This window comes from Hemicordylus capensis, chromosome 5, assembly GCF_027244095.1.
Source record: "Hemicordylus capensis ecotype Gifberg chromosome 5, rHemCap1.1.pri, whole genome shotgun sequence".
NCBI lineage: Eukaryota > Metazoa > Chordata > Lepidosauria > Squamata > Cordylidae > Hemicordylus > Hemicordylus capensis.
In genome coordinates this window covers 64,167,497-64,191,030 of record NC_069661.1, presented here as the reverse complement: position 1 = coordinate 64,191,030, position 23,534 = coordinate 64,167,497, and the positions used below count along the sequence as shown (strand labels likewise).

General features: G+C 44.5%; 1 protein-coding gene across 10 annotated transcripts in view; it reads right to left on the bottom strand.

Moving 5' to 3' along the window:
* Positions 1 to 23,534, bottom strand: part of FHIP1A (FHF complex subunit HOOK interacting protein 1A) — a 151,886-nt gene that overhangs the window by 112,971 nt on the left and 15,381 nt on the right. Inside the window, exons 1-2 of one of the 10 annotated variants that reach the window (XM_053251952.1) lie at positions 14,142 to 14,269; positions 10,999 to 11,123 (exon numbers count right to left, since the gene is read on the bottom strand). The exons of 1 other annotated variant lie outside the window; for it this stretch is intronic. The gene's annotated coding sequence lies outside the window, so the exon portion shown is untranslated. 8 more of the 10 variants (XM_053251956.1, XM_053251950.1, XM_053251954.1 and 5 more) reach the window with 8 other exon arrangements.

Here is a 23,534-nt window from a genome sequence, read left to right as displayed (position 1 = left end):
TACTGGAAACAGCCTATGTTTTGTGACGATATCTATAATAACCAACAGTATTGATGATAAAATTCAGCCATCCCAGGTCCTTGGGAAGGACTCGATGTCTGGATAAAACAAACCAGTCAATAACACCTGTCTGACTGTGTAAACAAGAAATAAGAATAATAATTCGATTTCTATACCGCCCTTCCAAAAATGGCTCAGGGCAGTTTACAAAGAGAAATAACAAACAAATAAGATGGCTCCCTGTCCCCAAAGGGCTCACACTCTAAAAAGAAACTTAAGACACACACCAGCAACAGTCACTGGAAGTATTGTGCTGGGGGTGGATAGGGCCAGTTACTCTCCCCCTGCTAAATAAAGAGAATCACCATGGTAAAAGGTGCCTCTTTGCCCAGTTAGTATAGACATCTCCAAGTAGGGATGGGAAAGCTCCATCTGAAAACTTGGGTTGCTGCTGTCAGTCAGTATAGACAATACTGAGCTAGATGGACAATGGTCTGCCTCAGTATAAGACAGCTTCCTACAGAATACACTAAAGCTGCTATATTACTTGAGAGTAGATTGCCATTGAGTCGGTGTTGACTCCAAGCTATCACATTCCATGTAATTTTCTTGGTAGAATACAGGAATGGTTTACCAGTGCTTCCTCCTGTGCCGTATGAGACGATGTCTCTATAGGCGAGTACAAATGTATTTACTAGACACAGTCTGGGAAGCACACCAGCGGGGATTTGAACCAATAGCCTCTTGTACTCTAGGCAAGCCACTTCCCCACTGTGGCACTGCAGCTGATGCTTGAAAGTAAGCTCCACTGAACTGATATTTACTTCTGAGTGAGCATACATAGGATCAGACTCTAAATCACCAAGGAAAGATGTCAAAAGTATGTTATCTCCTGATCTGTGCCATAACACTCCTTGAAAGAATTTATTGGTTTCAAAATTTCTAACCCTGGCTAATTCCAGGCAATATTATTATTATTAAGGAATGCTGTGGCAGGAATGCTCATTTATTTCACAAGACAAAGTTATATGAAAGACTGCAAAATGTGTTAACTGTGGGCAAAGGATTTTTTTTACCTTTTCCTTCAACTAGCAAGCCAAGGCTTCTTATAAAACAGATAATTACCAGAATGTCTAGCAGTAGCCACTATTTACCTTGTTCAGCCACTACAAAAGGATTTTTGTTCTTTCAAATGCTGTGCTTGAACAAAAACCCAATAGATATCTGTCTTAAACTGACCTCCAAGTAAACCTCTGAAGTATAGTTTGTGCTGATGGTTAGCAAACCGCAAACTCAAATTATGGAGCTGTATTTAAAATGCCTTGCCATTCTATTTATACTGTGTACTAAAATAAACAAGTGGTGGATTGAATGACTCAGAATATTGCGAGCTGGATACTCCATGTGTCCAGCTATATTATGTGAACCAACAGTTAACCAGCCTTCTCTTGTTAGTAGAATACATATGACTGGCTGGTTACATGGTACATTCACTGATGCTTCTCTAAAAATCTTCCGAAACATCCCATGTGAACATTTTGTGGCCTTCCCAAATTTTCCCAGACAGGAAGATAGATGCATATAATATAACCCACCATTCTCGCCACAGAGCAGACAGGATGGTTTAATTAACACCTTTAATTGAATCAAGATATACAGGAAGTCCTCAACTTTCAAATGCATTATGTGTTCCTAAGTTCATTTGTAAGTCTATACGTCTATATAACGCGAAACACATATAGTTCCCAAGAGTGATGACATGTTGTATGTGTGGGCTGGCGTTTTGTAAGTTGGGGACTTTCTTAATGCAATATGTTATGGAGCTTTGTTTATAAGTATGAGTGTTTGTAAGTCGGGAAGTACCTGTACTGCAAACACTGGGATCAAAACCAACACAGAACTGAAATCCATGGCTGATATTCGAATTAAATCAGAATGTAGCAGAGCTGCCTCTGGCGCAGAGAGACTACTCAGGACTAAGCCATAATGCTGTCGAGCAGCAGAGCATACACACGTGGAGAGAGCAATTTTGACTGTTCTCCCCTGCCCCCAGAAGTGTCTTCAAAAATATGTCCCACAGGGACATATCCTTGAAGGTAAAAAGTACTGACAGGAACAAAGGAGAGCAGTGAAATCACTCCCCTGCCCCGCCCACTGCACAAGCTGCTGCTCTGCAATCCTCTGGCTGAGCTCTGACCAACTTCTCTGCCTCAGATGCAGCTCTGCTACACCACGATTTAGCTACTCTCGATGCCAGTTAGTATGCTTAATTCTATTATATTGTAGATAGAATGTATTTGTTGAATGTATTTTCCTTGTGTACACAAGTCAGACCTTGTGTCCACACAGACCAACTACCATTGGTTCCATTTCATTATATAAATTCACTAAAAATATTACCAATATTATTCGGTGCCTCCTGAAGGCACAAAGCCCTTCAAATTGTTAGCAACCACATGCCATCAATGCTTGACTGCTGTTGCTGTTTAGGCTTAGTAACTAACTTACCATAGCAGTATTCCCACAAGGGCTGAACTAATTGCAATATATTTAACTGAGAACAGAAGCTGAACAACATCTCCTTGTTCTTCATACCAAGGCAGAAATCAGACTGTTCCTGCGGTTGTCCTTTGGGGCAATAAGTGCCGTGTTCAAGAAATTGCCATTGAGCTCCTGCCAAAAAGATTCCGTTTAAATGACTGACACATGGGAGGGGGTGTTACTTTGTCTAATATATAGATAATATTAGCAAAATAATGACTCCTAGCTCCATCTATTAAATATATTCAGTTTAAGCCATCTCTACAGTAAAGTATTATCATGTTTATTCAATTAGTTTTAGAGATTAACAGTGCAATTCCATCTTCTGCTTATGCCAACAGGACAAGGATAGGCCTGCAAATAAATCCTCTCCACTGGCATAAGTCCATCTTAGGAGAGAATAGTGACACCATCTTCATAGCAGTGAGTCAGTGAAAGTAAAGGCATATGGGATGAAAGGGGTAGAGTTGGTGGCATGGAGAAGCAAAAGGTAAGGAATGGTGGCATGGAGAGGCAAAAGCTTAGTAGGAATTTTATCATCTCACTAAGGTCTATTCTGTTTCTGCTGCTGGCTTAAAGTGGCCATATCCATAGAAGTCAGTGGAAAACCTAACAATTGTCAGTTCCCTCAGACATATCAGAAAACAGGCTACAGATTCAGTATGCAATTCCCACAGAGCACTAATTCCCACAGAGCACCAGGAGCATATAAATCCAGTACATGAATATTTGTATTTATTTTTATTTAGAATGTGCATTATCTGTACTGTTTACAAGACTGTCCACTGCTCTAAAAAGACTCACAATCTAAAGTAGGAACAACAGTCACAGTCACTGAGAAAGGTACTATGGAAGGTTAAATAGGAACACTTGCTCCCCACTGCAGAATATGGCAATCATGACTTTGAAGAGTGCCTCTTTGCCCAGTTAGCAGGGATCACATCACATATAAAGGCATATGGCAAAAAATAGATTTGCTGCATCACTCTGCCTCCACCTCTTTAGAACATGGAACACATATAGGAACTTGATAACGGCAAACTTTTATTGTTATTGTTTACATAGAGAAATGTGCACAAACTTCAACACCATGTTGAACAGGCAAATTGCACCTGTACATGCATAGGCACCATGTGCATTCTGACACCACGTGGGTTTTCCAGGAATGTGCACTGCCCTAGCAGGAATCTTCTTGGGGCGGTGGAGAGCAGGTAAGGACCTGCTCTCCTTTTTCTTAAAGTTCCCAGTCCCCCTGCCCAAAAAGTGCTCAAACCAGAGTTCATGCACATGCCAATTTACATATTGCTTTTCAGCAGAGTTCTCAAAATGGTTTACGCACACGAACACACAAAGATGGTTCCCTGTCCCCGAGGACTCACAATCAAATAATTCCAGTAAAAAGGAGCACTTAGCATAAATATGCCCAACAACCAGGGAAAGAACAAAAGATAATCCTAGTCTTCTAAAAACCCTTTACAGGCACACTGTTCAGTATTCCACATAAAAGATAGCCACTAGGAATTTCTGCTTCATTGCTGCAATGACAAGGCATCCTGAACAGGTAAGCAAGAGAGGAAGCACACTGGAGATGTTACCGTGCTTCAAAGCAAATGCCTGTATAACTTCCATCCATTTCTCCCAAGGAAAATGGGGCATTAATTAGGAACATAGGAAGCTGTCATATACTGAGTCAGACCATTGGTCTATCTAGCTCAGTATTGTCTTCACAGACTGGCAGTGGCTTCTCCAAGGTTGCAGGCAGGACTCTCTCTCTCTCTCAGCCCTATCTTGGAGATGCCAGGGAGGAAACTTGAAACCTTCTACTCTTCCAAGAGTGGCTTCATCCCCTGAGGGAAATATCTTACAGTGCTCCAAGTACACTTCTACAGTACACTTCTTACTGTACAGTACAGTACAGTACAGTGTACTGTACACTCCTTACAGTACACTTCTAGCTCCAAGGCAGACGGGCTCCCTCTTATCTATCTTTCAAAGGACCAAAAGTCAAATTATGTGAGTCTCTGATTGAGTCTAATGACCTCCAGACTTAACCTCTTCATCTTGAACGGTTCACTTGAAAGTGACCATCCAGTCCAGTATACCTTTCTTGCCGGATCTAGAATGAGCCTGATTGATTACTTCATCATCACAGGGAACCTGCTTCCTTTAGTGGAGAGATTAGAGCTTACCCCCAAGTTTGACAGCAATCATCTCCCCCATTTCGCTCCTTCTGAAGCCTTTCATTCATCAGTCCCACATAGAGAACCACTACATCTCCTCCATATTCTTGGCCAGAGGAGCATATTGCCATGTTAAATGGTCTCCGCAACTGGATCAAGCGATAAGAGAGCTACTTGCCTCTGACCACCTGCAGTGTATCCATTCATCCCTACTAAATAACGACCCTACTTGTGTGCCTTTGGAGTCCTACAAGGCGCTAGTCCAGGAATTACAGCAGCTCCTCTCTTGCAAGATCTGCATACCACACGCGCAAAGCCATCCGGCCTCCAAGCAGTGGTTTGATAAGGACATGGAGCAGAGAGAGCACTAGTTATGCAATAGCTTATGCTAGATTACGCAATAGTTAAAGCATAATCAGTTCCCCAGAACCAGACAAAATGCACTGGATTCTCCTTCACGTCGTCTTCTGACCAGCAAGCTGCAAAAACACAGGCCCAATTGTCACAAAATGCAGATGGTGGAAAACCTGTTTTCTAGGCTATAACACTTCAGACTGTAATGTAATGACTCACATGTTAAAACATGAAGCGGCGGGGGGGGGGGGCTGTTCTCTCAAATACCGTTCCCAGAGCACACCAGCAATCCCAAGCCTCCCGATCACAGAAGCAACCATCCTCTTCAGACAAACGCCCTAAGCAGGGCCAGCTTGGCAACATGAGGCTTCTTGGCGCATCAGTGCCAGAGTGGGACTTCCAGGCATACTCTGGGGAAACTGTACTCAAGTACAGTGTACCCCTTTCTCCCCTAGGTCTGATTAGGTCTATAGTTGAATTCTCTTCCATATAAAACATTTCCTATGCATAGAAAACAGTTGTTCAGGAGAAGAGTTCTGACCCAGACCACCTCCTGATATGTTAATATTTTTATGTGTAGGAATCTTTTCTAAAGTGGGGAGCATTCCTCCTTTGCATCATAAAGTTGTGACGTCAAGACACCAGGTTACATCTGCTTCATTTGAGAACTAGCCTTCAGATCTCCAACTCATTCATAGGCTACAGTCCAGAGGCCAAACTGCTTATTTCAGTCCCTACCTAAACAGGTAATCCAGTAGCTAGCATCCACTAGCAATCAATTCTTCAAGCAAGCACTGAACATTAAATTACACATGAAATTTTGGGAATACTTCAATCAAAGAAGCCAGATGGAAGAATTGTGTCCAGTCATGCTAGGAGGAGGAATCTTGAAGTAAGTAATGACCAATGCGTGAACATTTAGGTAGTTACACCAGGATCATTTATTTATTTATTTGTTTGTTTGTTTGTTTGTTTGATTTATATACCGCCCTTCCAAAATGGCTCAGGGCGGTTTACAATTAAAACAGAAAACATTAAAAACAATTAAAACAGAGATACAAATATAAATACCAATTTAAAACAACTTAAAAAACAATTAAACTATCAAAACAATTAGAACCCTGAAAACCAGGTATTAAAACAATTAAAACTGATTAAAAACCCTGAAAGGCCAGGCCAAACAGATAGGTTTTAAGGGCTCTCTTGAAGGACAGCAAAGAATCAAGATTACGAATTTCCGCTGGGAATGCATTCCACAGTCCAGGAGCAGCTACAGAGAAGGCCCGCCTCTGAGTCGTCACCAAACGAACCGGTGACAACTGGAGACGGACCTCCCCAGATGACCTTAACCTGCGGTGGGGATCATGTAAAAGAAGGCGCTCTCTAAGATATCTTGGACCCAAGCCGTTCAGGGCTTTAAAGGTAATAACCAGCACTTTGTATTTTGCCCGGAAACATATTGGCAGCCAGTGTAACTGTTTTAAAACAGGCATCATATGGTCTCTCCGGGTTGTCCCAGAGACCAATCTGGCTGCCGCATTCTGAACTAACTGAAGTTTCCGGACTACGTACAAAAGCAGCCCCACGTAGAGCGCATTGCAATAGTCAAGCCGGGAGGTTACCAGCTGATGCACCACTGTTTTGAGGTCATCCTCTTCGAGGAATGGGCGCAGCTGTCGAATCAGCCGGAGCTGATAGAAAGCACTCCTGGCCATAGCCTCCACCTGAGATACCAGGGTGAGGCCTGGGTCCAGGAGTACTCCCAAGCTACGCACCTACTCCTTCTGGGGGAGTGTAACCCCATCCAGCACAGGAAGATCTAACTCACCCCTCAGATTCTGAGCCCCCACAATGAGCACCTCCGTCTTGCTTGGATTCAGCTTCAATTTGTTCTCCCTCATCGAGCCCATTACTGCCTGTAGGCAGGCATTTAGAGAATGAGTGCCATTTCCTGGGGATGAAAAGGAGAAGTAGATTTGGGTGTCATCAGCATACTGATAACACCCAGCACCAAACCTCCTGATGACCTCACCCAGCAGTTTCATGTAGATGGATAACTGCCTCATGTGAATGAATCTGAGTTTTTAATAGGGTTATGCCAAACCAATCCATGATGGGAATGGGCCAGCTCAACCATGGACCAGACCAGCCCTTGTGAAGGGGGTCTGATCCGCCACTGAACCACAGCCGGCCGCCAGTTCCGTGCACATCCCTAGTTGCTGGTTAGAATCCGCGCTGGTATTTTTCCCAGACTATGGGAAACACCTATATCAGGCAGCAGCAACATAGGAAGATACTGAAAGGCATCATCTCATACTGCGTGGGATGAGACAACGGTAAACCCCTCCTGTATTCTGCCAAGGAAAACCACATGGCTCTGTGGTCACCAGGAATCGACACTGACTCGACAGCACACCTTTACCTTCACCTTTATATATTTCCATATGCAGCTGCTGTGACATATAACAGAAGAAACTATTTCACACTAACAGTAGAAAGGCAATAAGCATGAATAATGGCCCACTGTTTTTGCCACAATGGAAAAACAATTTTTATAAGACATCCTAGAACAACTTGTGAGTTTTCCTCTAAAGCAATTTTCAGTGTTTTGAACCCTGTATGTGTTATGCAATAAAATGGTTATTTATACAATAAAAACATTTGAAAGACAACTGTACAATGTTTTGCTTAATACCCTGTAATATCCTATTCAGTTTATTTTTGTTAGAAAAATTCATGATACTTAGGCTGATCTAAAGCACGCTCACTTGGAAGCAAGTTTCACTAAATCAGTGACGCTTACTTTCAAGTAAATATTTTCAAGATAAGACATTAAATGAAGTTCTTCTCTGGGTTACTTTAACATCTCAACAACATGTAATGGGAGACAGTTCCTGTGCTCTATTAGACAAACAGCCAAGTTCAGCAGTAAAGAAAGAGAGCAGAAGGATAAGAACAACTATGCTATCAAAAACTGGTTCTCCATAAAAAAAGAAAACCACCCTGGCTACCCTACAGGGTTCAGCTTACCTGATTTCATACTGGGCCAAACTGAACTACACCAGATAGGTTCAGATTTGACATGCAATGTCAGTCTATAAAGCATTGACCATAATTGTTTAACTGGTGACTAAAATAGATGATGCATGATTCAATTACAAATAATAAGGCGTGCTTTGGCCTGTGCATACAATGCTGTGCAAGGCAGTTTATATACACCCCAAACACATACAATCCTGGGACTGATGAATCTGAAATCTTTACATAGGAACATAGGAAGCTGCCATATACTGAGTCAGACCATTGGTCTATCTAGCTCAGTATTATCTTCACAGACTGGCAGTGGCTTCTCCAAGGTTGCAGGCAGGAATATCTCCCAGCCAGAGGACCAGCAAGAGTGCCCTAAAATCACCTGCAAAAAGAAAGCTAGTGAGCTAGGTAAAACATTCAGGGAAACCCACTCACATTTCTTAAAAGAGTGTGTGGTAGCCAAAAGAGTGTGGCAGGGAGTAAGCAAGCTGTTAGAGTGGCCTGATTTGGAAAAACAGACTTGAGGAGAAGAACTAACCTTGGGTTTGAGCGATAGAACCTCCTTTCGAGGTCCCAGAAAGAAATCTTCAAGGAAACGGGACGGAACGGGTGCCCTCATACTAGGGAATTGGAACGTTCCCCTTCTCGTAAGGTTAGTAAACCTGTATGTCATTTATGCAATGCTCCTGCATAGGAATAGGGAGGGAAGACGCGACCAAGAGGTTCACGCAGATGAGACAGTAAATCTCTTCTGGAAAAGTTTGTATGGTTATGTGCAAAAAGACAAGAGTATCTCTTCTAAACAGCAATGGGACAAATTGTGGAAATGTACGTCGGACGTAACCCCCCCGATTACCTGATGTGCCTTGAAATCCCCCACCCCCGAGTTACAGTACTACCTGCATATACTTCATAACCTTGTGGGTTTCCAAATCCTTGTGTGTAAATCTTTGTTGGTTCAATAAAAAAAATCTTGTCCTATAAAAAAATAAATAAATAAATATTGTCCTATCTTGGAGAAGCCAGGGAGGGAATTTGAAACCTTCTGCTCTTCCCAGAGCGGCTCCATCCTGAGGGAATATCTTACAGTGCTCACACTTCTAGTCTCCCTTTCATATGTAACCAGGGCGGGCAGACCTGCTTAGTTAAGGGGACAAGTCATGCTTGCTACCACAAGCAAGACCAGCTCTCCTCTCCTGAGGAGAGGAGAAGACCCACTTTATTGTGGGCCTTCTTACAACCAAGTATAGCTTAGCTGTTACGGGGAGTGAAATAAAAGTTCTATTTCTCCAGTTCCTGCATGATATACTCTTAAGAAATGGCAAACACTACAATGGATACCAACCACATAAATCTATTTCTACCAATACCTACTATACAATCATGCAATTATATTGTATTGGTGAGGGACACTGACTACAAGAAGAATGGAATAAGGATCAAGCAAGTCAGAAGTGTGCATTACTATTTGCAACAAGTTCAGTAATGGCCAGCCTACATGTTCAAATACCAGCTAAGGTGCTAACCGTTACTGATGCAAGACTTTCTAAATCAGATCTTGTATTTGCTGTATACTGCCACCTAATGGTGTAGCAGGGAAATGACTTGATTAGCAAGCCAGAGATTGCCAGTTCGAATCCCTGCTGGTATGTTTCCCAGACTATGGGAAACACCTATATCAGGCAGCAGCAATGTAGGAAGATGCTGAAAGGCATCATCTCATACTGCGCGGGAGATGGCAATGGTAAACCCCTCCTGTATTCTACCAAAGACCACCACAGGGCTCTGTGGTTGCCAGGAGTCGACACCAACTTGACAGCACACTTTACCTTTACCACAAGAAGACTCAAGCCAGGACTTTAAAAAAAATAAAAATCTTCATTTAGTCCAAATTTAGAAGGTGAATTTCCAAGGTAACTTGGGCTGGGGGAGGGCGGGGGGACTCTCTCTCTCTCTCTCTCTCTCTCTCTCTCTCAGTGGCTTGCATCCTAGCTTGCATGAGCACAATAGCATTTGCACAAGGGATCATTCCTGCTCCCTTCTCCCTATTACAGCTTCTAGAAGCCCCCAAAATGCTGCTGTTGGGTTGAAAGACCTCATGTGAATGGCATGGGAGGGGGCTGCAATGCAACAGGAACTCAAAGGTGAAAATGTAGATCTCCTAGCAAAAATATGCAACTTGTCCCTATAATCAAGCTCTGTCCCTATAATCAGGCTCTATCTATCAACTGACTACTACAGGATGTCTCTGAAAATCAATTGCAGGGGAGAAACAGAAGGAAAGGGGGCATGTTTCATCTCTTGCCTGTGGCATCTGGTGGGCCACTGTGTGAGTAAAATAGTGTGCCGGACTAGATAGGCCCTGCCTGATCCAGCAAGATAGTTCTTATGCAGGATTGCAGAACATAGGAAGTTGTCTTCTACTGAGTCAGACTATTGGTCCATCTAGCTTAGTATTTATTGTCTACACCAGGGATTCTCAACGTTGGGCCCCCAGATGTTATTGGACTTCTACTCCCATACTCCCCAGCACCAGTGGTCTTTGGTTGGGGATTATGGGAGCTGAAGTCCAATAACATCTGGGGGCCCAAGGTTGAGAATCCCTGGTCTACACTGACTGGCAGCAGCTTCTCCAAGGTTGCAGGCAGAAGCCTTCTTCAGCCCTATCTTTGAGATGCCAAGGAGGGAACCTGGAACCTTCTGTATGCAGCCAAGCAGTTGCTCTTCCTAGAACAGCCCCATGCCCTAAGGGGAATATCTTACAGTGCTCACATGTAGTCTCCCATTCAAATGCAAACCAGGGCAAACCCTGCTTAGCAAAGGGGACAATTCATGCTTGCTACCACAAGACCAGTTCTCCTCACATAAAAAGGATAAAGAAAAGCCCATTTACCCTCTCTTTTCGTGATGTCTTTCATTAAGTCTGAAGGCTCCTGCTCCCAGTTTCTGGGGATTCCATCCTCCCATTACAGCTCTCAACATATCCCATGCTACACGGGTCCACCAAGCCTCAAAAATCTGCAATAGGGAGGAAGGGACAAGAAAAACTACTTATGCAAGAGCCACTGCAGTTGCTGCACTAGTAGTTAGTCATCAGCCAAGTATTCAACCATGGCTGATGAGCTGCATTTGACTTTTAAGGTCACAGGCTGTGCCAGTCAAAACAGATTACAAGTTTGTTTGTTTGTTCCGTAAGCAACAGCTTTCTTAGTTAATAAAGGAAACAGTAAGCAATTAAGTTTATTTTCAACAAGGAATTTTAAAAGAATCTCGTGGTATTAAAATCAAAGTAAAGCTCTGCCTTCGAGTTGGTATTGACTCCTGGTGTCCACAGAGCCATGTGGTTTTCTTTGGTAGAATACAGGAGGCGTTTACCATTGCCATCTCTCTTCCTATTTTGCTGCTGCCCAATACAGCAACCTCTTGCTCCCTAGGCAAGTTACTTCCTCGCTGCACCATTGTGGTATTAAAAGTAAAGGTAAAGTGTGGCGTCAAGTCGATTTCAACTCCTGGTGCCCACCGAGCCCTGTGGTTTTCTTTGGTAGAATACAGGAGGCGTTTACCATTGCCTCCTTCCACGCAGTATGAGATGATGCCTTTCAGCATCTTCCTATATCGCTGCTGCCCAATATAATACCAGCAGGGATTCAAACGTGCAACTTTCTGCTTGTTAGTCAAGCATTTCCCCGCTGCGCCACTTAAGATGGTATTAGGAACACATTGATTGCAACAACTTTCCTATGTTTTCTCTACTTTGTATGTGTGCCACTAAAAAAGCACACATTTGAAATCATGTAAGCTATTTTGTGTTTAAAGTTGAACTATGTAATTATTATCCTCATCAACCTTCATTTGCACAATCTAGGCAATTAAAGATATTAAAAACCCTATTTTATTAAGAGTGCTGTGCAGCCCAGTCATGTACATGTTTATTCTGAAGTAAAATGCTTGTTGAGCAACAGGGTTTATTCCCAGATAAGGATACACAGGATTGCAGCATAATCATATGGATCCTTCCTGCCACACTAAACTAGAAGTAAACTACTAACACAGTGAAATTTATTTCTGAGAAAAGATACCCAGCTTGTGAATTTTATAGCACAATCCTATTAAAAGCAGAGTCACTACAGATACAGTATTTTAATAATCTAGTAGTTTTGTGGTTTTATAATATGAGACTTCTTTCCCCCATTACACATGTTATCACTGCCTATGTAGTTAGGGCTTGAACATAAAGTAGTTCATTTTCCTAGGGCCAGTATTAAGATTTGTTTTAGCTAAAATTAGATTTATTTTTTTTAGCACCCACCCTACCCAGGGATTACAGAGGGAGGAAAAGAGTCCACAGCACCACTATCAAGTTTTTAAGGGATCTACTGCACATTTAGGATATTTCCAACTAAGTGTTGTTCTTGAATAAAGAAGTGTTTCAGATATCATTATATAATCTCTTATCTCTCCTAAAATAGTACAAATCAGAAACATAGACGTTCCATGCACAGTTACCAGAAAACTGATTATGTTTTTTCTGGCAGCAGGAATGTAATCTAAAATTCACTTGTATATACTTAAGCATCTTATAAATAAATATTTAAAAGCTTTACACAGAACTGTCACCAACTGTACCTCTAACACTTTATGGTCCTTTGGATTGTTTAGAGCCTGTATGTGTGCACACTCACAAACATGCACCTACCAGATATCACTTTGAACACTTGATGAAACCGTATAGGAAACTCTAAAATTGTAGCTTGCAGTTTTAAACTAGTCAGCATAATTTCAGATACAAATTCTCACAAACATCAAATTTTTCATATTATTTATACATGCCCCCAAGTAAGAAAACTCCCATTTTTAAAAGGTATAATTCCTCCTTTTAACTAATAGAAATTATGCACCAGATATATTAAATTTAATGCATATCCTTGATTTACAAATACAAACCAAAAAAAGTAACTGAAACATCATTTCCGAAAGATTCTTGCTGTGATAAAAACAGGCTTCTGTACAGTACGAGGAAACTCTTTTTCCTTTAGCCAAAAAGATAAAGGCGATTAAACTGGAATTATTTCCTAGTGACCTATATAATTCTGTCAGCTTGCCAGCTACTGTTAGTGCAAGCCATCTAACTTCCTAGGGACGGATTGCTAACAGCCTAAAACTAACCCTTTCTGGGGCAATCAGAAAGTAGACCCAATCGATCGTGAAACAGAATAATTATTAGCAGCGATGTAATTAAACCAAGTACTTTTCATATGTGGCCGCCTCAGTGGCTTCCCTGCTCGCCCCTCCCACAGCATCATCAACCATCACCACTGGGCGCAGATTAAGTTTGTTAACTTGATGGAGATTTTGTTTGGGCAGAGTTTGACAGAGAGAGACAGGCAAGACGAGAAAGGCGCTGCTTTGACTCATCACTCACTTATGTACTGAGCAATCCAGGCAAGAGGCACCCACCCTTCCTTGCAAATTACTACGCGGGTTATGCACGCCTTTTCGACCAGGCAGTCCAGCCATTAACAAGAATAGCCTCCCATGGAAGATTTCTCCATCCCTTCCTTACTACGCAACAAGCGCGTAACTTCTACAGAAATACTTGGGGACGCGTGGAAGGAAAAGACCACCGGGGGGGGGGTAGGGTCTTGGACCTTGACGGGGTGTGTGTATGTGTGTTGTGGATCTCCTCAAAAGCCTTTAACAACTACCGTGCCCTGCCCTTTCTTTCTGAATAGCCCTTACTGAAACCTGAGCTGGTCCCGAGAGAAAACGAACCCAAGCAAGCAAGAACAAACGATTCCTCTTAGGCCCCGGAGTCGTAGCCGAGGTCGGCATTCCCTGGGTCGCAGCAGCCTTCTCCGTATTTCCAGCCAATCCCGGGACCCCCCCCCCCGCCTTCATTAGCCAACAGCCCCATCCCCACAGCGGGCAGACACGACATTCTGTGGCTTCCCAGAGGAAAATCCCCCCCCCCTTGGAAACACGTGGGCGTGAACTGCTCCTCCATAAAACAGGGACTATCTTAAGACAAGCGACTACCTGCCGGCCTCGGAAAGGCTCGTTGCTGCGCCTCTCCCCCCGCCGCCAGAAACTTCAGAGCTGGAGCGATAATCCTGGAGTGACCCGAGAGCGGAAAGTTTTCCGTTGAGGGAGAAAGCAGGCGAGGTGAGAAGAAGAGCCCCCACCACCACCACCCTAAACGGGGCTCTGTGTTGAGTCAGCCCCGCGCAATCCTCTCGACGCCACTGCTCTGCCTAAGGGAGAGGGAGAAGAGGCGGGGAAGAGCTACTAACAACAACAGTGGCGGTGGCTGCAGCAGCAGGTAAATCCCTCCCTGCACTGGAGCAGCCGGCTTTGAGCATTAATCCTCCCAGCGCTGCAGGGGAGGGCGAGGAGAGCTAGTGAAGGGGGACTCTTTCTTCCCTTTCCCCTGCTTTTCTCTCAATGGGCCCCGCCTGATTTAAACGTGCGGCTCTTCAGAGAGTTAAAAGCAACAACTTGGTACACAAAGCAAGGAATGCTGGCCGGGGCGGGCGGAGGAGTTTGTGTAACAAGACGGCGAGGGCACAGGCTCCAAGGCGCACTGGGGTTTGGGGACACGCGGAAGAAGGAGCTGCTGCAGCTTGCAGAATGTGCCTCACCACTGACTGCAGCCCTGTGCACACTTACTTACAGGTAAAGTGTGCCCCCAAGTCGGCGTCGATTCCTGGCGACCACAGAGCCCTGTGGTTGTCTTTGGTAGAATACAGGAGGGGTTTACCATTGCCTCCTCCCACGCAGTATGAGGTGATGCCTTTCTGCATCTTCCTGTATCTCTGCTGCCCGATATAGGTGTTACCCGCAGGGTTTCTGGCAACCTCTGGCTTGCTAATCAAGTCATTTCCCCCACTGTGTCATTAGGTGGCTTGCACACTTACTTGGGAGTAAAAATCCCATCAAACTAAGTGGTACTGGTTTCTGAGCAACTGTACTTAGGCTAGGATTAAGACAATGGTTTTTCTCGTGACGCTCTATGGATGTGAAAGCTGGACTTTGAAAAAGCAGGATAGAAAAAGTATTGACGCTTCTGAATTTTTTTGCTGGTGAAGACTTTTAAGGATACCATGGTCAGCCAGAAAAACAAACGGATCATAGAACAAATCAATCCAGAATTTTCACTCGAGGCACAAATGACCAGGCTCAAACTATCATACATCAGACACACTATGCAAAGACCCAGCTCCCTTGAGAAGTCCATAATGCTGGGGAAAGTTGAAAGATCTAGAAGAAGAGGACAACCAGCAGCAAGGTGGATGGACTCTATTACGACAGCAATAAATGATTACCACAGCAGTAACCCAGTGGCAGTAACTACTGAGAGACTTTACAGGCCAAGTTGAAGACAGATAATCCTGGAGAGAATCTATGTGGTTGCTAAGAATTGATGCTGACGATGGCTTTTAATCAGTCAATCAATCAGGACAAAGTTAGCTTGCCATCACCTTCTTCTCAATAGCCTCTTTTCATGGAGTGATGCTTTTAACTCCTATTAGCCAGGCAAGAGGTTGGGATGTGCACAGAACCGCGGGGAGGTGGGGGAGGGGAGTTCAAAGGCGGGGAAGGACAGGGGAAGGTGCCCTTAGCTCTCCCACCATGTTTTCTCTGCTGGCACTCCATTTAAAAAGTCTCCATGGGGTGGCAGTGTACCTCCCTCCTGCCCTGATGTCCTCCTCAGATGGAAGTAAAAGGAAGTACCTGGCGCACTAGCTTTTATTTCCAGCCAAGGAGAGCACCGGGGCAGCAGGGAGGTAGGCTGCCTGCTGCCCCGACAGAGACTTTTAAACTGCAGCAACAGTGGGCGAAACGTGGTGGGAGGGGTAAGGGCACCTTTCCCCACCCTTAAAGGTATGCCTCTGCCTTTGAACCGGAACTACCAATCGTTTGGACCGGTTCAGAAGCCCATAAAGGGCCTCTGAACTGGCTTCGTGCACATCCCTAGCAAGCGGCACCTCTTTAGAATGCGGTGAGGGGGGTGGATTGTCCCTCTTCCAGTCCAGTGTAGTAACTTTCCCAACTAGTCCTGGTGTGTTCCTTTGTATTTCTTTTTAGTTAGGAACATAAGAAGTTGCCTTATGGTCAGACCATTGGTGCATCTAACTCAGTATTGTCTACACAGACTGGCAATGGCTTCTCCAAGACTGCAGGCAGGAGTCTTTCTCAACTCTATCATGGAGATGCCAGGGAGGGTGCTTGGAACTTTGTGCATGCAGATGCTCTTCCCAGAGCAGCCTCTTAGGTGAATATCTTACAGTACTCGCATGTAGTCTCCCATTATATTGCAAACCAGGGCAGACTCTGCTTAGCAAAGGGGACAGGTCATGCTTGCAGTTTGTCATCCCCCATTTCCCCCCTGCCCCCCCCCCCACAAACTTGCCTGTGTACTGAAATATGCCTCAGAGGCCTTTTTCTGGGTCCCCCTACCTGTACAGGTGAGGCAAATGAATGGAAAAAGGGCCTAGTCTGTGGTTACCTGGTTGGAACAATTGCCTAGAGAGGTTTGGCAGCACTGAGTTTACTTTCTTAGCACCAGGTGAAATCCACCCACCCCCTTTCCCTCCCATTTACCCAGGCCTTCTAGTTTTGTGTTTTCATTTTGCTTTTATTGGTCATCCTTTATGCTGTCTTTTATAGGGATGTGCACAGAACTACGGAGCTGCGGTCCAACGCTGGAGGTGGGGGGTGGCTCTTTAAGGGGGGGTGCACTTACCCTTCCTGCTGCTTTTCCTCAGCCGGTGCTCCATTATTTACCAAAATCCATGGGGTGGCAGCGTACCTCCATTCCCCCGTTGTTGGCCAGAAAGGCAGAAGTATCGTCTGTGTGTGTACACGCTCCTTGCACATCGTGTGCGTGCATGACGTGCATGTGATGTGTGCAGTGGGCGCACATGCAGACGATACTTCTGCCTTTCCAGCCAACAACGGGGAAAGGGGCGGCAGGGATGTATGCTGCCGCCCCATGAATTTCGGTAAATAACAGAGCACCAGCAGGGGAAATGTGGCGGGAGGGATAAGTTCACCCTCCCCCACCCTTAAGAAGCCCCCCCCCCGGCATTGGACCGACAGAACTGCCGGTTCTTCGAACCGGTTCAGAGGCCCATAAAGGGCCTCCAGACTGGTTCCGTGCACATCCCTAGTGTTTTACGAGCTCTTTGCTTGTTTATGTTTTTAATGTTGGTTACTTTGAGCCCCTCTGGAAATTCAGTATTGAAGAGTGAGATATTCAGTACATATGGGGAGAAATAGTGAATTGTAGGGAAATGCTACGTGGCGCAGCAGGGGAATGCTTGACTAACAAGCAGAAGTTTGCCAGTTTGAATCCCCACTGGTACTATACTGGCAGCAGCGATACGGGAAGATGCTGAAAGGCATCATCTCATACTGCACAGGAGGAGGCAATGGTAAACCTGCTGGAGAGGGGGAGAAGAGTCTTCCCCAGGGTGTGAGACTGGGGTGCCTGCCTGGCTACCTCTTCTCTTCTGCCTCCCTGGTTGCCATCTGCCTCCCCCCAGGACTGCTTGCGGAGAGGCTTTGCAGGACTGGGGTTGTAAGGGTGACTGGGCAGTTTTTCCTGGTTCCACCTGCTGAGCTTGCTGCTAAGCCTATATAGGAAGACTGCCAGTGGCGGCGGGGTCGACACCAAAGGGGGTTGCCCCTTTGGGGGAGCCACTTCGGGGGAGAAACGAGGGCGAGGGCTGGACACTCTGTCCAACCATTTGTATAGAGGGAGGCATTCAATAGTGGGGCTTCTGTTTAATCAGTTTTAAATTGTGCTGAGGTTGGGTTGAAGTTGCAATGTGTGTGGGTTTGTCTGGAGATGGGGAGGCAGGGAGTGCCTTTGTTGAATGTGGGGCAACTATTCCAGTGGTGGTGGGGAATAGAAGAAGAAACGTTGGCAGGTCAGCAGGCTGTACTAGGGGAAGGGTGGTCAGAAATCTAATAGCTGCCCCCCTTTCCGGCTGTCCTGCCAGCTCTTTGACCTCGGGGAGCACTGCCAACATCCCACATAACCTTACCTTGCTCCTCTGCAATGCCAGGTCGGTCCAAAATAAATCTGAACTCATCCATGATTTGATCATGGATGAAGAGGCCGACCTGATGTGTATTACTGAGACTTGGTTGGGGGAGGCTAGTGGCCCAGTTTGGTTCCAGCTTCTCCCTCCAGGATATTCTGTAGAGAAGCAGGTGAGGGGACGTGGGCGAGGAGGTGAAGTGGCTGTGGTCTATAAGGATAACATCTCCTTTACCAGGGTCCCTGTCAGGGTATCAGACCATATTGAATGTGTGTACTTGAGTTTGGGGACCAGGGATAGATTGGGACTTCTGTTGGTGTACCGATTGCCGTGCTGCCCAATGGAATCCCTTACTGAGCTCATGGACTTGGTCGCGGAACTTGCGTTGGAGTCTCCCAGACTTTTGGTGCTGGGGGACTTCAGTGTTCATTTTGGGACCAATTTGTCTGGGGCAGCTCAGGAGTTCATAGCGGCCATGACGACTATGGGCCTATCCCAAGCGGTCTCTGGATCAACGCATATTGCAGGTCACACACTTGATTTGGTCTTTTATTCTGATCAGAGTGGTGTTCCGTGGGTGGGGACTCCTACGATCTCCCCTTTGTCATGGACGGACCACCATCTGGTTAAGGCTGGACTTACAACCACTTTCGCAGGGGCGAGGGGCCTATTAGAATGGTCCGCCAGAAGAGGTTACTGGATTGGTAGGATTCCAAGAAGCCTTGGAGCAATTCAATGTTGGCTGTGCTGGTGATCCTGTTGATGCTCTGGCTGAGAACTGGAACAACCTGCTCACCAGGGCAGTAGACACGATTGCTCCTAAGCATCCCCTCTGAGCTGCTTCAAAATTGGCCCCTTCGTTTGCGGAAGATCTACAGAGGCTGAAGCGGCAAGGTAGGCGACTGGAGCGCAAGTGGAGAAAGACTCGACTCGAATCCGACAGATTACGACATGGAGCACATTTAAAGATCTATGCTCAGGCGATACGTGCGGCAAAGAAGTGGTTCTTTTCTGCCCGTATTGCCTTTGCGAGTTCACGTCCGGCGGAGTTGTTGAGGGTTGTGAGGGGACTAGTATCTGCCCCCTCTCCCTTGAACCAGAATTTGGAAGCATCAGTTACCCGCTGTGGTATGTTTAATGAATTTTTCGCAGACAAAATCTCTCTGATTCGGGCCAGCTTAGATGGAGACTTCACAATTAATTTGATGACTGAACTGGAGGTGTCCAACAACTCCTCTTATATGATTCGACTGGATCAGTTTCAGTTTGTGACTCCTGATGATGTGGACAAGCTGCTTGGAGCGGTGAGGCCTACCACTTGTCCTCTTGACCCTTGTCCAACATGGCTTGTTCGATCTAACAGGGAGGCTGTTGTAGGCAGGATGCCTCCTTGTCTTAAGAAGGCAATTATTAGACTTCTTCTAAAGAAGCCTGCATTAGATCCCTCAGAATTGAGCAATTATAGGCCTGTTTCCAATCTCCCATGGCTGGGCAAGGTAATTGAGAGGGTGGTGGCCTCTCAGCTCCAGGCGGTCTTGGAGGAAACTGATTATCTGGACCCATTTCAAACTGGCTTTTGAGCGGGCTATGGGGTGGAGACTGCCTTGGTCGGCCTGATGGATGATCTCCAATGGGGAACTGACAGAGGAAGTGTGACTCTGTTGGTCCTCCTGGATCTCTCGGAGGCTTTCGATACTATCAACCATAGTATTCTTCTAGAACGTCTGAGGGTGTTGGGGCTGGGAGGCACTGTTTTGCAGTGGTTCCGCTCCTACCTCTTGGACAGATTCCAGATGGTGTCGACTGGAGATTGTTGCTCTTCAAAATCTGAGCTTAAGTATGATAAGGCTCCGTACTTTCTCCAATGCTTTTTAACATCTACATGAAACCGCTAGGAGAGATCATCAGGGGATTTGAAGCTGGGTGTTACCAGTATGCTGATGACACCCAGATCTACTTCTCCATGTCAACTTCTTCAGGAGTTGGCATATCCTCCCTAAATGCCTGCCTGGAAGCAGTAATGGGCTGGATGAGGGAGAATAAACTGAAGCTGAATCCAGATAAGACGGAGGTACTTATTGTGCGGCGTCTGAACTCTAGAGACTATTTTGATCTGCCTGTTCTAGACAGGGTCACACTTCTCCAAAAGGAACAGGTTTGCAGTTTGGGAGTACTTCTGGATCAACATCCCTTCTTGGTTTCTCAGGTTGAAGCGGTGGGCAGGGGTGCTTTCTATCAGCTCCGGCTTATGCGCCAGCTGCGCCCATTTCTCGAGATCAGTGACCTCAAAACAGTGGTACATTTGTTGGTAACCTCCAGACTTGACTTCTGTAATGCGCTCTATGTGGGGCTGCCTTTGTACACAGTCCGGAAACTTCAGTTGGTTCAGAATGCGGCAGCCAGGTTGGTCTCTGGGTCATCTTGGAGAGACCTCATTACTCCTTTGTTGATGGAGTTACATTGGCTGCCAATAGTTTTCCGGGCAAAATACAAAGTGCTAGTTATATCTTATAAAGCCCTAAATGGCTTAGGCCCTGGGTATTTAAGAGAGCGTCTTCTCCGCTATGAGCCCCACCGCCCATTGAGGTCACTTGAGGAGGTCCGTCTCCACTTGCCGCCAACTTGTTCGATGGCTACACAGAGACGGGCCTTCTCGGCTGGTGCCCCGAGATTGTGGAATGCGCTCCCTGCTGAGAGACGATCCTCCCCATCTCTGGCATTTTTCAAAAAACACCTGAAAACACATCTCTTCAATCAGGCTTTCTCAGCTTTTTAAAACTTGTTTTTAAATTCTTCTGATTATTTAATTGTTGTTTTATGATGTTTTTAATTGTTTATTTTTAATTCTTTATAATTTTTGTTTTAATTATTAATTGATTTTAATGGTGTTTTAATGTAAACCGCCCTGAGCCTTTTGGAAGGGCGGTATAAAAGTTTTAATAATAAATAAAATTAATAATAATAAATAAATAAACCCCTCCTGTACTCTACCAAACGAAAACCACAGGGCTCTGTGGGCACCAGGAGTCAAAATCAACTTGATGGCACACTTTACCTTTACTACCTTTTGTAGTAGTGTCTACCCCCACTGATATAGTAGTCCAATCAACCTTCAACAGGCAGACTTGTGCAAAGCTAATCAAGAACCCTAATGCTAGTAGGATTTCTATTGCCCATGCTAATAAAGAGCAATTTGAACTAAGCATTCTGAAGTGTTGAACAATTGGAGATAACCAGGAAGAATACTGACTACATCCCATGTGGCAATCCTGAATTCCTTTTCAGTATTTAAAGGAGACTACATGTTGATGGGTAACAACTAGGCAGGAAGAAGTAAGGCAGGGAAGAGTGAAGTTTCTGTGTTTGTGGGTGAGTCTTCATCACTGGAGCTGTAGCAATCCACAGGAAGAAAAGGTTCAGTATTCAATGATGCCATAAAATATCTTACGTATGTATTATTTTTGCATTTTAATATCCTTGAAAGAAGAGCAGCAATCTCAAAACACATTATACATTTCTTTTAAAAATCAGTATCTTTGACACCTTTGTATTCTCCACCCACCCACCCTGGTGGTGTTGTTTTATCTGTTTCTGTTGCTCACTGATATCTATACATTTATATTCCACTCTTCCTCCAAAGAGCCCAGAAGAGTATACATGGTTATGGTTATCCTCAGAACAACTGTGAAGTAGGTTAGGCTGAGAGATAAGTGACTGGTCCAGAGTCACCCAGCGAGTTTCACAGCTGAACAGCGATTTGAACTTGGATCTCCCTGGTCCTAATTTAACATTCTAACCACTACACATGTTAACTGATTTATTGGTTGTTTACATCTTGCTATTTCACCTTTCAGTGACCACCAGAAAGTTAAATCTGATTTTATAATACCAACCGAATATGGAAAATTTGGAAATAAGACACTATTCTTAGTAGAACCTGAGCAGATAAGCAATAGACCTTGAAGAGGGAATGGCAACATGACTGATGTTAGTTCTACTCCTTGAGCCCATGCTCCAGCTGCATCACTCACTTTTAGATTGTGCATCTTCTAGCATTATTTCCAGTAGTCCCCAGTATTATTTCAATAGATAGGTGACATTATCAAATCTATTGTTATACTGACTAAACCTTCTAAGGAAAAATGGAATGGCAGGATATGGTGTGATCAAGATGTAAAGTTGCTAAGAAAAGGGTCAGCCAGGCTGGATGAAAATTTTTAAAGAGATAATTACTCATCACTAGTTACATCTCTTATGGCTGCAAAAAAGGACTGTCTTTTTAAAATCAAAAGGATCGTCTGCCAGAGACATTGTTGGTTCTGCTTGGAAGCTGCAATTAAAACTGGAGAGGCAAATTATAAACATTTTAAGTAAAATATGGACAGTGACAGCTTCTATAAATTAGTTTTAATAACAATATTTTCTCTGTGACCTGCAGCTGCTCCGTAAGTGGTAGAACTGATGGTCCAGCTTTCTAACAAAGCTCTTGAGAAAAGGTGGCATACTGAGTCAGAGTTCTAAGAACAATGTAAGGAGTGGGGCTTATGGTTATTAGCAAATGTCTGATATTATGCGCCTAATTGATATTTATGCAGCTATGTAAGATATATTTTTATGAAATTGTGTTGTTTATGTTTGCTTGTAAGCCGCCCTGAGTCCAATGGGAGTAGGGCAACATATAAATCTAACTAAATAAATAAATATTATTCCTATAGGTTTGAACACTATTATTATTATTATTTATTTACTTATTTGATTTCTATACTGCCCTTCCAAAAATGGCTCAGGGAGGTTTACACAGAGAAATAAATAATAAATAAGATGGATCCTGTCTCCAAAGGGCTCACAATCTAAAAAGAAACAAGATAGACACCAGCAACAGTCACTGGAGGTACTATGCTGGGGGTGGATAGGGCCAGTTACTCTCCCCCTGCTAAATAAAGAGAATCACCGTTAAAAGGTGCCTCTTGCCAAGTTAGCAGGGGATATAAGAAAATTACCATGAGAATTACCACTATTATAGTCACTATTTCTACAAGAATAATACATATTATTCTCTCAAATTATAGACGTATATATTTAACTTTCTGGTTGAACTATATGAAAAATATGTACCTATAAAACTTATGGAACAGGCTGCCCAGAAGAATAAGGAGCAGGCACTTTTCAGATCTGGCCATTCTGCATTTCCCAGCTTGCTCGCCGCACCAGCAAGAAGCTGGATGGCCCCTTTCCTCTCACCTTCACTGGAAAGAGGAAAGGGGCCATTCAGCCCCTTACTGCTGTGCAAGCAAGCTAAAAAATGATGGTGGGGCGGCAGGAGCAGCTGGCGAGCTGGGAGCGGTGGCAGCAGTAGTACATCTACCATCAGTGGATGGGCGCT